Genomic DNA, 12,724 nt, shown 5'->3' on the forward strand with positions numbered 1-12,724 from the left:
CACCACTGGCCCTTAGTGTTTACCCTCCACTACACCACTGGCCCTTTGTGTTTACCCTCCACTACACCACTGGCCCTTAGTGTTTACCCTCCACTACACCACTGACCCTTAGTGTTTACCCTCCACTACACCACTGACCCTTAGTGTTTACACCCTCCACTACACCACTGGCCCTTAGTGTTTACCCTCCACTACACCACTGGCCCTTAGTGTTTACCCTCCACTACACCACTGGCCCTTAGTGTTTACACCCTCCACTACACCACTGGCCCTTAGTGTTTACACCCTCCACTACACCACTGGCCCTTAGTGTTTACCCTCCACTACACCACTGGCCCTTAGTGTTTACCCTCCACTACACCACTGGCCATTAGTGTTTACCCTCCACTACACCACTGGCCCTTAGTGTTTACCCTCCACTACACCACTGGCCCTTAGTGTTTACCCTCCACTACACCACTGGTCCTTAGTGTTTACCCTCCACTACACCACTGGCCCTTAGTGTTTACCCTCCACTACACCACTGGTCCTTAGTGTTTACCCTCCACTACACCACTGGCCCTTAGTGTTTACCCTCCACTACACCACTGGTCCTTAGTGTTTACCCTCCACTACACCACTGGCCCTTAGTGTTTACCCTCCACTACACCACTGGTCCTTAGTGTTTACCCTCCACTACACCACTGGTCCTTAGTGTTTACCCTCCACTACACCACTGGCCCTTAGTGTTTACCCTCCACTACACCACTGGCCCTTAGTGTTTACCCTCCACTACACCACTGGCCCTTAGTGTTTACCCTCCACTACACCACTGGCCCTTAGTGTTTACCCTCCACTACACCACTGGCCCTTAGTGTTTACACCCTCCACTACACCACTGGCCCTTAGTGTTTACCCTCCACTACACCACTGGCCCTTAGTGTTTACCCTCCACTACACCACTGGCCCTTAGTGTTTACCCTCCACTACACCACTGGCCCTTAGTGTTTACACCCTCTACTACACCACAGGCCCTTAGTGTTTACACCCTCCACTACACCACTGGCCCTTAGTGTTTACCCTCCACTACACCACTGGCCCTTAGTGTTTACCCTCCACTACACCACTGGCCCTTAGTGTTTACCCTCCACTACACCACTGGCCCTTAGTGTTTACCCTCCACTACACCACTGGCCCTTAGTGTTTTATAAAAAACACACTCTCCTACATGAGGTCTGGTATTATGGTTGCTGTCCTTTCAGAATCATTATCCTGTCACACAATGAAGGTCTATAGGTTCACCACTGAAGGTCTATAGGTTCACCACTGAAGGTCTATTGGTTCACCACTGAAGGTCTATAGGTTCACCACTGAAGGTCTATTGGTTCACCACTGAAGGTCTATTGGTTCACCACTGAAGGTCTATTGGTTCACCACTGAAGATCAGTAGGTTCACCACTGAAGGTCAGTAGGTTCACCACTGAAGGTCAGTAGGTTCACCACTGAAGGTCAGTAGGTTCACCACTGAAGGTCTATAGGTTCACCACTGAAGGTCAGTAGGTTCACCACTGAAGGTCTATAGGTTCACCACTGAAGGTCTATAGGTTCACCACTGAAGGTCTATAGGTTCACCACTGAAGGTCAGTAGGTTCACCACTGAAGGCCTACAGGTTCACCACTGTACTAACCTGTCTGTAATAGATGTAAAGGCTGTTAAAGTGGCTGCCCCCAAGCCCCAACAGGTTAAAGCCATTTCCAGAATGGAGCTCAACGGATGTTCTGTCGAAAACGGACAATGACTTTGACATAATGTTCAGGTGCTAAGCATGAATACATTATCTCATCACACAGTATCAAAGGTGTGGACAAGCATTATGACAAACATTACCCTTTAAACAAACACGTTTTATAGAAGGGCAAACCATGTCTATGCAGACTAATATATCTGACACCATCTCACAGTCAGAGAGACTAATATATCAGACACCATCTCACAGTCAGAGAGACTAATATATCTGACACCATCTCACAGTCAGAGAGACTAATATATCTGACACCATCTCACAGTCAGAACCAGACTAATATATCTGACACCATCTCACAGTCAGGCAGACTGATATATCTGACACCATCTCACAGTCAGAGAGACTAATATATCTGACACCATCTCACAGTCAGAGAGACTAATATATCTGACACTATCTCACAGTCAGACAGACTAATATATCAGACACCATCTCACAGTCAGAGAGACTAATATATCTGACACCATCTCACCGTCAGAACCAGACAAATATATCTGACACCATCTCACAGTCAGAGAGACTAATATATCTGACACCATCTCACAGTCAGACAGACTAATATATCTGCCACCATCTCACAGTCAGAGAGACTAATATATCTGACACCATCTCACAGTCAGAGAGACTAATATATCTGACACCATCTCACAGTCAGAGAGACTAATATATCTGACACCATCTCACAGTCAGAGAGACTAATATATCTCACACCATCTCACAGTCAGAGAGACTAATATATCAGACACCATCTCAAAGTCAGAACCAGACTAATATATCTGACACCATCTCACAGTCAGAGAGACTAATATATCTGACACCATCTCATAGTCAGAACCAGCCTAATATATCTGACACCATCTCACAGTCAGAGAGACTAATACATCTGACACCATCTCACAGTCAGAACCAGACTAATATATCTGACACCATCTCACAGCCAGACAGACTAATATATCTGACACAATCTCACAATCAGACAGACTAATATATCTGACACCTTCTCACAGTCAGAACCAGACTAATATATCTGACACCATCTCACAGTCAGAACCAGACTAATAATCTGACACCATCTCACAATCAGACAAACTAATATATCTGACACCATCTCACAGACAGACTAATATATCTGACACCATCTCACAGTCAGAACCATACTAATATATCTGACACCATCTCACAGTCAGAGAGACTAATATATCTGACACCATCTCACAGTCAGAGAGACTAATATATCTGACACCATCTCACAGTCAGAGAGACGAATATATCAGACACCATCTCACAGCCAGACAGACTAATATATCTGACACCATCTCACAGTCAGACAGACTAATATATCAGACACCATCTCACAGTCAGATAGACTAATATATCTGACACCATCTCACAGTCAGAGAGACTAATATATCAGACACCATCTCAAAGTCAGAACCAGACTAATATATCTGACACCATCTCACAGTCAGAGAGACTAATATATCTGACACCATCTCATAGTCAGAACCAGCCTAATATATCTGACACCATCTCACAGTCAGAGAGACTAATACATCTGACACCATCTCACAGTCAGAACCAGACTAATATATCTGACACCATCTCACAGCCAGACAGACTAATATATCTGACACAATCTCACAATCAGACAGACTAATATATCTGACACCTTCTCACAGTCAGAACCAGACTAATATATCTGACACCATCTCACAGTCAGAACCAGACTAATAATCTGACACCATCTCACAATCAGACAAACTAATATATCTGACACCATCTCACAGACAGACTAATATATCTGACACCATCTCACAGTCAGAACCATACTAATATATCTGACACCATCTCACAGTCAGAGAGACTAATATATCTGACACCATCTCACAGTCAGAGAGACTAATATATCTGACACCATCTCACAGTCAGAGAGACGAATATATCAGACACCATCTCACAGCCAGACAGACTAATATATCTGACACCATCTCACAGTCAGACAGACTAATATATCAGACACCATCTCACAGTCAGATAGACTAATATATCTGACACCATCTCACAGTCAGAGAGACTAATATATCAGACACCATCTCACAGTCAGAACCAGACTAATCAATCAGACACCATCTCACAGTCAGAACCAGACTAATATATCTGACACCATCTCACAGTCAGAGAGACTAATTTATCTGACACCATCTCACAGTCAGAACCAGACTAATATATCTGACACCATCTCACAGCCAGACAGACTAATATATCTGACACCATCTCACAGTCAGAGAGACTAATATATCTGACACCATCTCACAGTCAGACAGACTAATATATCTGCCACCATCTCACAGTCAGAGAGACTAATATATCTGACACCATCTCACAGTCAGAGAGACTAATATATCTGACACCATCTCACAGTCAGAGAGACTAATATATCTGACACCATCTCACAGTCAGAGAGACTAATATATCTCACACCATCTCACAGTCAGAGAGACTAATATATCAGACACCATCTCAAAGTCAGAACCAGACTAATATATCTGACACCATCTCACAGTCAGAGAGACTAATATATCTGACACCATCTCACAGTCAGAACCAGCCTAATATATCTGACACCATCTCACAGTCAGAGAGACTAATACATCTGACACCATCTCACAGTCAGAACCAGACTAATATATCTGACACCATCTCACAGCCAGACAGACTAATATATCTGACACAATCTCACAATCAGACAGACTAATATATCTGACACCTTCTCACAGTCAGAACCAGACTAATATATCTGACACCATCTCACAGTCAGAACCAGACTAATAATCTGACACCATCTCACAATCAGACAAACTAATATATCTGACACCATCTCACAGACAGACTAATATATCTGACACCATCTCACAGTCAGAACCATACTAATATATCTGACACCATCTCACAGTCAGAGAGACTAATATATCTGACACCATCTCACAGTCAGAGAGACTAATATATCTGACACCATCTCACAGTCAGAGAGACGAATATATCAGACACCATCTCACAGCCAGACAGACTAATATATCTGACACCATCTCACAGTCAGACAGACTAATATATCAGACACCATCTCACAGTCAGATAGACTAATATATCTGACACCATCTCACAGTCAGAGAGACTAATATATCAGACACCATCTCAAAGTCAGAACCAGACTAATATATCTGACACCATCTCACAGTCAGAGAGACTAATATATCTGACACCATCTCACAGTCAGAACCAGCCTAATATATCTGACACCATCTCACAGTCAGAGAGACTAATACATCTGACACCATCTCACAGTCAGAACCAGACTAATATATCTGACACCATCTCACAGCCAGACAGACTAATATATCTGACACAATCTCACAATCAGACAGACTAATATATCTGACACCTTCTCACAGTCAGAACCAGACTAATATATCTGACACCATCTCACAGTCAGAACCAGACTAATAATCTGACACCATCTCACAATCAGACAAACTAATATATCTGACACCATCTCACAGACAGACTAATATATCTGACACCATCTCACAGTCAGAACCATACTAATATATCTGACACCATCTCACAGTCAGAGAGACTAATATATCTGACACCATCTCACAGTCAGAGAGACTAATATATCTGACACCATCTCACAGTCAGAGAGACGAATATATCAGACACCATCTCACAGCCAGACAGACTAATATATCTGACACCATCTCACAGTCAGACAGACTAATATATCAGACACCATCTCACAGTCAGATAGACTAATATATCTGACACCATCTCACAGTCAGAGAGACTAATATATCAGACACCATCTCACAGTCAGAACCAGACTAATCAATCAGACACCATCTCACAGTCAGAACCAGACTAATATATCTGACACCATCTCACAGTCAGAGAGACGAATTTATCTGACACCATCTCACAGTCAGAACCAGACTAATATATCTGACACCATCTCACAGCCAGACAGACTAATATATCTGACACCATCTCACAGTCAGAGAGACTAATATATCTGACACCATCTCACAGTCAGAACCAGACTAATATATCTGACACCATCTCACAGTCAGACAGACTGATATATCTGACACCATCTCACAGTCAGACAGACTGATATATCTGACACCATCTCACAGTCAGAGAGACTAATATGTCTGACACCATCTCACAGTCAGAGAGACTAATATGTCTGACACCATCTCACAGTCAGAACCAGACTGATATATCTGACACCATCTCACAGTCAGAACCAGACTAATATATCTGACACCATCTCACAGTCAGAGAGACTAATATTTCTGACACCATCTAACAGTCAGAGAGACTAATATATCAGACACCATCTCACAGCCAGACAGACTAATATATCTGACACCATCTCACAGCCAGACAGACTAATTTAACTGACACCATCTCCCAGTCAGAACCAGACTAATATATCAGACACCATCTCACAGCCAGACAGACTAATATATGAGACACCATCTCACAGTCAGAACCAGACTAATATATCAGACACCATCTCACAGTCAGAACCAGACTAATATATCTGACACCATCTCACAGCCAGAGAGACTAATATATCTGACACCATCTCACAGCCAGAGAGACTAATATATCTGACACCATCTCACAGCCAGAGAGACTAATATATCTGACACCATCTCACAGTCAGAACCAGACTAATATATCTGACACCATCTCACAGTCAGAACCAGACTAATATATCTGACACCATCTCACAGTCAGAACCAGACTAATATATCTGACACCATCTCACAGTCACAACCAGACTAATTTAACTGACACCATCTCCCAGTCAGAACCAGACTAATATATCTGACACCATCTCACAGCCAGAGAGACTAATATATCTGACACCATCTCACAGCCAGAGAGACTAATATATCTGACACCATCTCACAGTCAGAACCAGACTAATATATCTGACACCATCTCACAGTCAGAACCAGACTAATATATCTGACACCATCTCACAGCCAGAACCAGACTAATATATCTGACACCATCTCACAGTCAGAACCAGACTAATATATCTGACACCATCTCACAGTCAGAACCAGACTAATATATCAGACACCATCTCACAGCCAGAGAGACTAATATATCTGACACCATCTCACAGCCAGAACCAGACTAATATATCGGACACCATCTCACAGCCAGAGAGACTAATATATCTGACACCATCTCACAGTCAGAACCAGACTAATATATCTGACACCATCTCACAGTCAGAGAGACTAATATATCTGACACCATCTCACAGTCAGAACCAGACTAATATATCTGACACCATCTCACAGTCAGAACCAGACTAATATATCAGACACCATCTCACAGCCAGAGAGACTAATATATCTGACACCATCTCACAGCCAGACAGACTAATATATCAGACACCATCTCACAGTCAGAACCAGACTAATATATCTGACACCATCTCACAGTGAGAACCAGACTAATATATCTGACACCATCTCACAGTCAGAACCAGACTAATATATCTGACACCATCTCACAGCCAGAACCAGACTAATATATCTGACACCATCTCACAGTCAGAACCAGACTAATATATGTGACACCATCTCACAGTCAGAACCAGACTAATATATCTGACACCATCTCACAGCCAGAACCAGACTAATATATCTGACACCATCTCACAGCCAGAACCAGACTAATATATCTGCCACCATCTCTGAGGGGAAGGGGAGGGAAAGGAGAGAAAATAAAGATTTCTTATTTGGGGGAATTGGTTATGAAGTCAGATCTACAGAATATGAAATACTTCATCTCGTCCCAAATAGCAACCCTATTCCCTATATAGTGCACTACTTTAGACCAGAGCCCTATAGAACCCTATTCCCTATATAGTGCACTACTTTAGACCAAAGTCCTATAGAACCCTATTCCCTTTATAGTGCACTACTTTAGACCAGAGCCCTATAGAACCCTATTCCCTATGTTTAGTGCACTACTTTAGACCAGAGCCATATAGAACCCTATTCCCTATATAGTGCACTACTTTAGACCACAGCCCTATAGAACCCTATTCCCTATATAGTGCACTACTTTAGACCAGAGCCCTATAGAACCCTATTCCCTATATATAGTGCACTACTTTAGACCAGAGCCCTATAAAACCCTATTCCCTATATAGTGCACTACTTTAGACCAGAGCCCTATGGCACACTATTCCCTATATAGTGCACTACTTTAGACCAGAGCCCTATGGCACCCTATTCCCTATATAGTGCACTACTTTAGACCAGGACCCTATAGAAACCTATACCCTATATAGTGCACTACTTTAGACCAAATCCCATAGGGAATAAAGTGCCATTTGTGATGCAGCATTGATGTCCATTCATCCCATCTTGAGCTGAGGTTCAAACGAGGATAAACACGACTGTGTGTGTGTGTGTTGTTTGATCAAATTAATTGCAACGTGAATGTGGTTTCACGGCGTTTTGCCTCCACCTACTGGTGTAACTTGGTAGTGGCTGAGCTCAGGAAACGCATGTTCAAGGTTGATTGAATGGGATGTTAAACTGCATATGTAACCTCGTCACAGTGGCACTGAATAAACGGAAATGTGTAATTCTGACTATACTCTTCAAGAGAATTATGATATTTCAACCAAATAGGTTAATGATAGGCAGTTAGATTTAAAAAAAAAAAAACAGTTTTAATAAGATAAATTACAGAAATAGTCAGGTTTTATGACTTTGTAACTGTGGTAACTATTGACGGCCGTTCTCCCCGGTGCAGCCGCTGGTTCGCGAACTGGCTGATCATTCTGAATAGGAATTTAATTTGTTCCGAACAGTGACAGCAAGTGCAGCAGTGGTCAGACGGGTTTTTGACATGCAAAAATTAAATTGTTGTATTTATGCTGTTGTTCAAATGCACAGATCGCTTTATATATATATATATATCTTCTCATAGAAACTACCGGTAGTTCATAAAATGCCATATTCCTGTCACGCTGCTCTGTTGACCTGCGGCTTGTCCAGAATAAACCAAATGCGTTTCTCTGGGCTTAATATGCAGATCTGAATTTGTGTTGCAGTTTGTTGCCTGTCTTCCAATATTTGGAACAACGTCTCCCATTGTTAAGACGTAGACATTAACATCTCGTTACTATTAGGCAGCGTTGCCATGTTCGCGATTTTCCGGACAAATTGAGAAAACGATGTCGCGGGTGAAAAAAGTTATTTATTGGTCGCGGTTGCTGGTTTTTTTGGGGGGCTATTTCTAAATTTGCACCGCGGTCGCCATGACATTTCTCATGAAAAGTCTATATTTAACTGTGTCCTGCTGCTGACTGTCAAACAGTAAAGCAGGGTGTTGCTGAGTGGGTGGTGGGGAGGACTGGCAGGGTGTTGCTGAGTGGGTGGTGGGGAGGACCGGAGGACTGGGTGTTGAAGGAGCACTACAGTGGTCCGCGGTCCAAAACACGTTATTTTCTACCCTCTCTGCCCTCGCCTTAGCCACTTTCCCTTCGAAACCGGATCCAGTTTGATTGCCATTTTTAAGTGGAGGTCAAAATGCACAAACGTTGCCCACTCGTCCGATTTAGCTTGAAGGAGCAAGTGAACAACTATGGCCACTTGCGAGGTTGATATGACCCACAATTCAATGCCAACTGTAGTCATGTGTTGTTGTTGGAGGTGCGTCTTTGTCAGTTTCGCTCAGAAAATGCTGCCAGTCTAAACGGGCCGCTGCTCAGGCTCATTTACAGAGCTGCTAAAGTTGGAACCAATCAGAACTCCAATACATACCCTTCGTGATGAAGGCAGCCAATGGCGGTACCGGTACAGGGGGTACCGGTACAGAGTCAATGTGGAGGCTATATACAGGGGGAACCGGTACAGAGTCAATGTGGAGGCTATATACAGGGAGTTACGGTACAGAGTCAATGTGGAGGTTATATACAGGGGGTACCGGTACAGAGTCAATGTGGAGGCTATATACAGGGGGTACCGGTACAGAGTCAATGTGGAGGCTATATACAGGGGGTACCGGTACAGAGTCAATGTGGAGGCTATATACAGGGGGGTACCGGTACAGAGTCAATGTGGAGGCTATATACAGGGGGTACCGGTACAGAGTCAATGTGGAGGCTATATACAGGGGGTACCGGTACAGAGTCAATGTGGAGGCTATATACAGGGGGTACCGGTACAGAGTCAATGTGGAGGCTATATACAGGGGGTACCGGTACAGAGTCAATGTGGAGGCTATATACAGGGGGTATCGGTACAGAGTCAATGTGGAGGCTATATACAGGGGGTACCGGTACAGAGTCAATGTGGAGGCTATATACAGGGGGTACCGGTACAGAGTCAATGTGGAGGCTATATACAGGGGGTACCGGTACAGAGTCAATGTGGAGGCTATATACAGGGGGTACCGGAACAGGGCCTTGCAAAAGTATTCATCCCCCTTGGCGTTTTTCCTATTTTGTTGCATTACAACCTGTAATTTAAATGGATTTTTATTTGGATTTCATGTAACTGACAAACACAAAATAGTCCAAATTGGTGAAGTGAAATTAAAAAAATAAGTTGTTTAAATTTTTTTTTTTAAATAAAAAATAATCGGAAAAGTGGTGCATGCAAATGTTTTCACCCCCTTTTGCTATGAAGCCCCTAAATAAGATCTGGTTCAACCAATTACCTTCAGAAGTCACATAATTAGTTAAATACAGTCCACCTGTGTGCAATCTAAGTGTCACATGATCTCAGTATATATACACACCTGCTCTGAAAGGCCCCAGAGTCTGCAACACCACCAAGCAAGCGGCACCATGAAGACCAAGGAGCGCCTCAAACAGGTTAGGGACAGCTCGGGCAGCCGAGCGGAAATGGAGGAAAACTAGCCTCCCTGCGGACCTGGCATCTTTTCACTCCCTCCTCTCTACATTTTCCTCCTCTGTTTCTGCTGCTAAAGCCACTTTCTACCACTCTAACTTCCAAGCATCTGCCTCTATCCCTAGGAAGCTCTTTGCCACCTTCTCCTCCCTCCTGAATCCTCCTCCCCCTCTCCTCCCTCTCTGCGGATGACTTCGTCAACCATTTTGAAAAGAAGGTCGACGACATCCGATCCTTGTTTGTTAAGTCAAACGACACCGCTGGTCCTGCTCACACTGCCCTACCCTATGCTTTGACCTCTTTCTCCCCTCTCTCTCCAGATGAAATCTTGCGTCTTGTGACGGCCGGCCGCCCAACAACCTGCCCGCTTACATTTTTACATTTACATTTTAGTCATTTAGCAGACGCTCTTATCCAGAGCGACTTACAAATTGGTGCATTCACCTATAATATCCAGTGGAACAACCACTTTACAATAGTGCATCTAAATCTTTTAAGGGGGGGGGTTAGAAGGATTACTTTATCCTATCCCAAGTATTCCTTGAAGAGGTGGGGTTTCAGGTGTCTCCGGAAGGTGGTGATTGACTCCGCTGTCCTGGCGTCGTGAGGGAGCTTGTTCCACCATTGGGGTGCCAGAGCAGCGAACAGTTTTGACTGGGCTGAGCGGGAACTGTGCTTCCTCAGAGGTAGGGAGGCGAGCAGGCCAGAGGTGGATGAACGGAGTGCCCTTGTTTGGGTGTAGGGCCTGATCAGAGCCTGAAGGTACGGAGGTGCCGTTCCCCTCACAGCTCCGTAGGCAAGCACCATGGTCTGGTAGCGGATGCGAGCTTCGACTGGAAGCCAGTGGAGAGAGCGGAGGAGCGGGGTGACGTGAGAGAACTTGGGAAGGTTGAACACCAGACGGGCTGCGGCGTTCTGGATGAGTTGTAGGGGTTTAATGGCACAGGCAGGGAGCCCAGCCAACAGCGAGTTGCAATAATCCAGACGGGAGATGACAAGTGCCTGGATTAGGACCTGCGCCGCTTCCTGTGTGAGGCAGGGTCGTACTCTGCGAATGTTGTAGAGCATGAACCTACAGGATCGGGTCACCGCCTTGATGTTGGTGGAGAACGACAGGGTGTTGTCCAGGGTCACGCCAAGGCTCTTAGCACTCTGGGAGGAGGACACAAGGGAGTTGTCAACCGTGATGGCGAGATCATGGAACGGGCAGTCCTTCCCCGCGAGGAAGAGCAGCTCCGTCTTGCCGAGGTTCAGCTTGAGGTGGTGATCCGTCATCCACACTGATATGTCTGCCAGACATGCAGAGATGCGATTCGCCACCTGGTTGTCAGAAGGGGGAAAGGAGAAGATTAATTGTGTGTCGTCTGCATAGCAATGATATGAGAGACCATGTGAGGATATGACAGAGCCAAGTGACTTGGTGTATAGCGAGAATAGGAGTGGGCCAAGAACAGAGCCCTGGGGGACACCAGTGGTGAGAGCACGTGGTGCGGAGACAGATTCTCGCCACGCCACCTGGTAGGAGCGACCTGTCAGGTAGGACGCAATCCAAGCGTGCGCGGTGCCGGAGATGCCCAGCTCGGAGAGGGTGGAGAGGAGGATCTGATGGTTCACGGTATCAAAGGCAGCAGATAGGTCTAGAAGGATGAGAGCAGAGGAGAGAGAGTTAGCTTTAGCAGTGCGGAGAGCCTCCATGACACAGAGAAGAGCAGTCTCAGTTGAATGCCCAGTCTTGAAACCTGACTGATTAGGATCAAGAAGGTCATTCTGAGAGAGATAGCAAGAGAGCTGGCCAAGGACGGCGCGTTCAAGAGTTTTGGAGAGAAAGGAAAGAAGGGATACTGGTCTGTAGTTGTTGACATCGGAGGGATCGAGTGTAGGTTTTTTCAGAAGGGGTGCAACTCTCGCTCTCTTGAAGACGGAAGGGACGTAGCCAGCGGTCAAGGATGCGTTGATGAGCGAGGTGAGGTAGGGGAGAAG

Source organism: Salmo salar, chromosome ssa10 (genome assembly GCF_905237065.1).
Source record: "Salmo salar chromosome ssa10, Ssal_v3.1, whole genome shotgun sequence".
NCBI classification, from domain to species: Eukaryota; Metazoa; Chordata; class Actinopteri; order Salmoniformes; family Salmonidae; genus Salmo; species Salmo salar.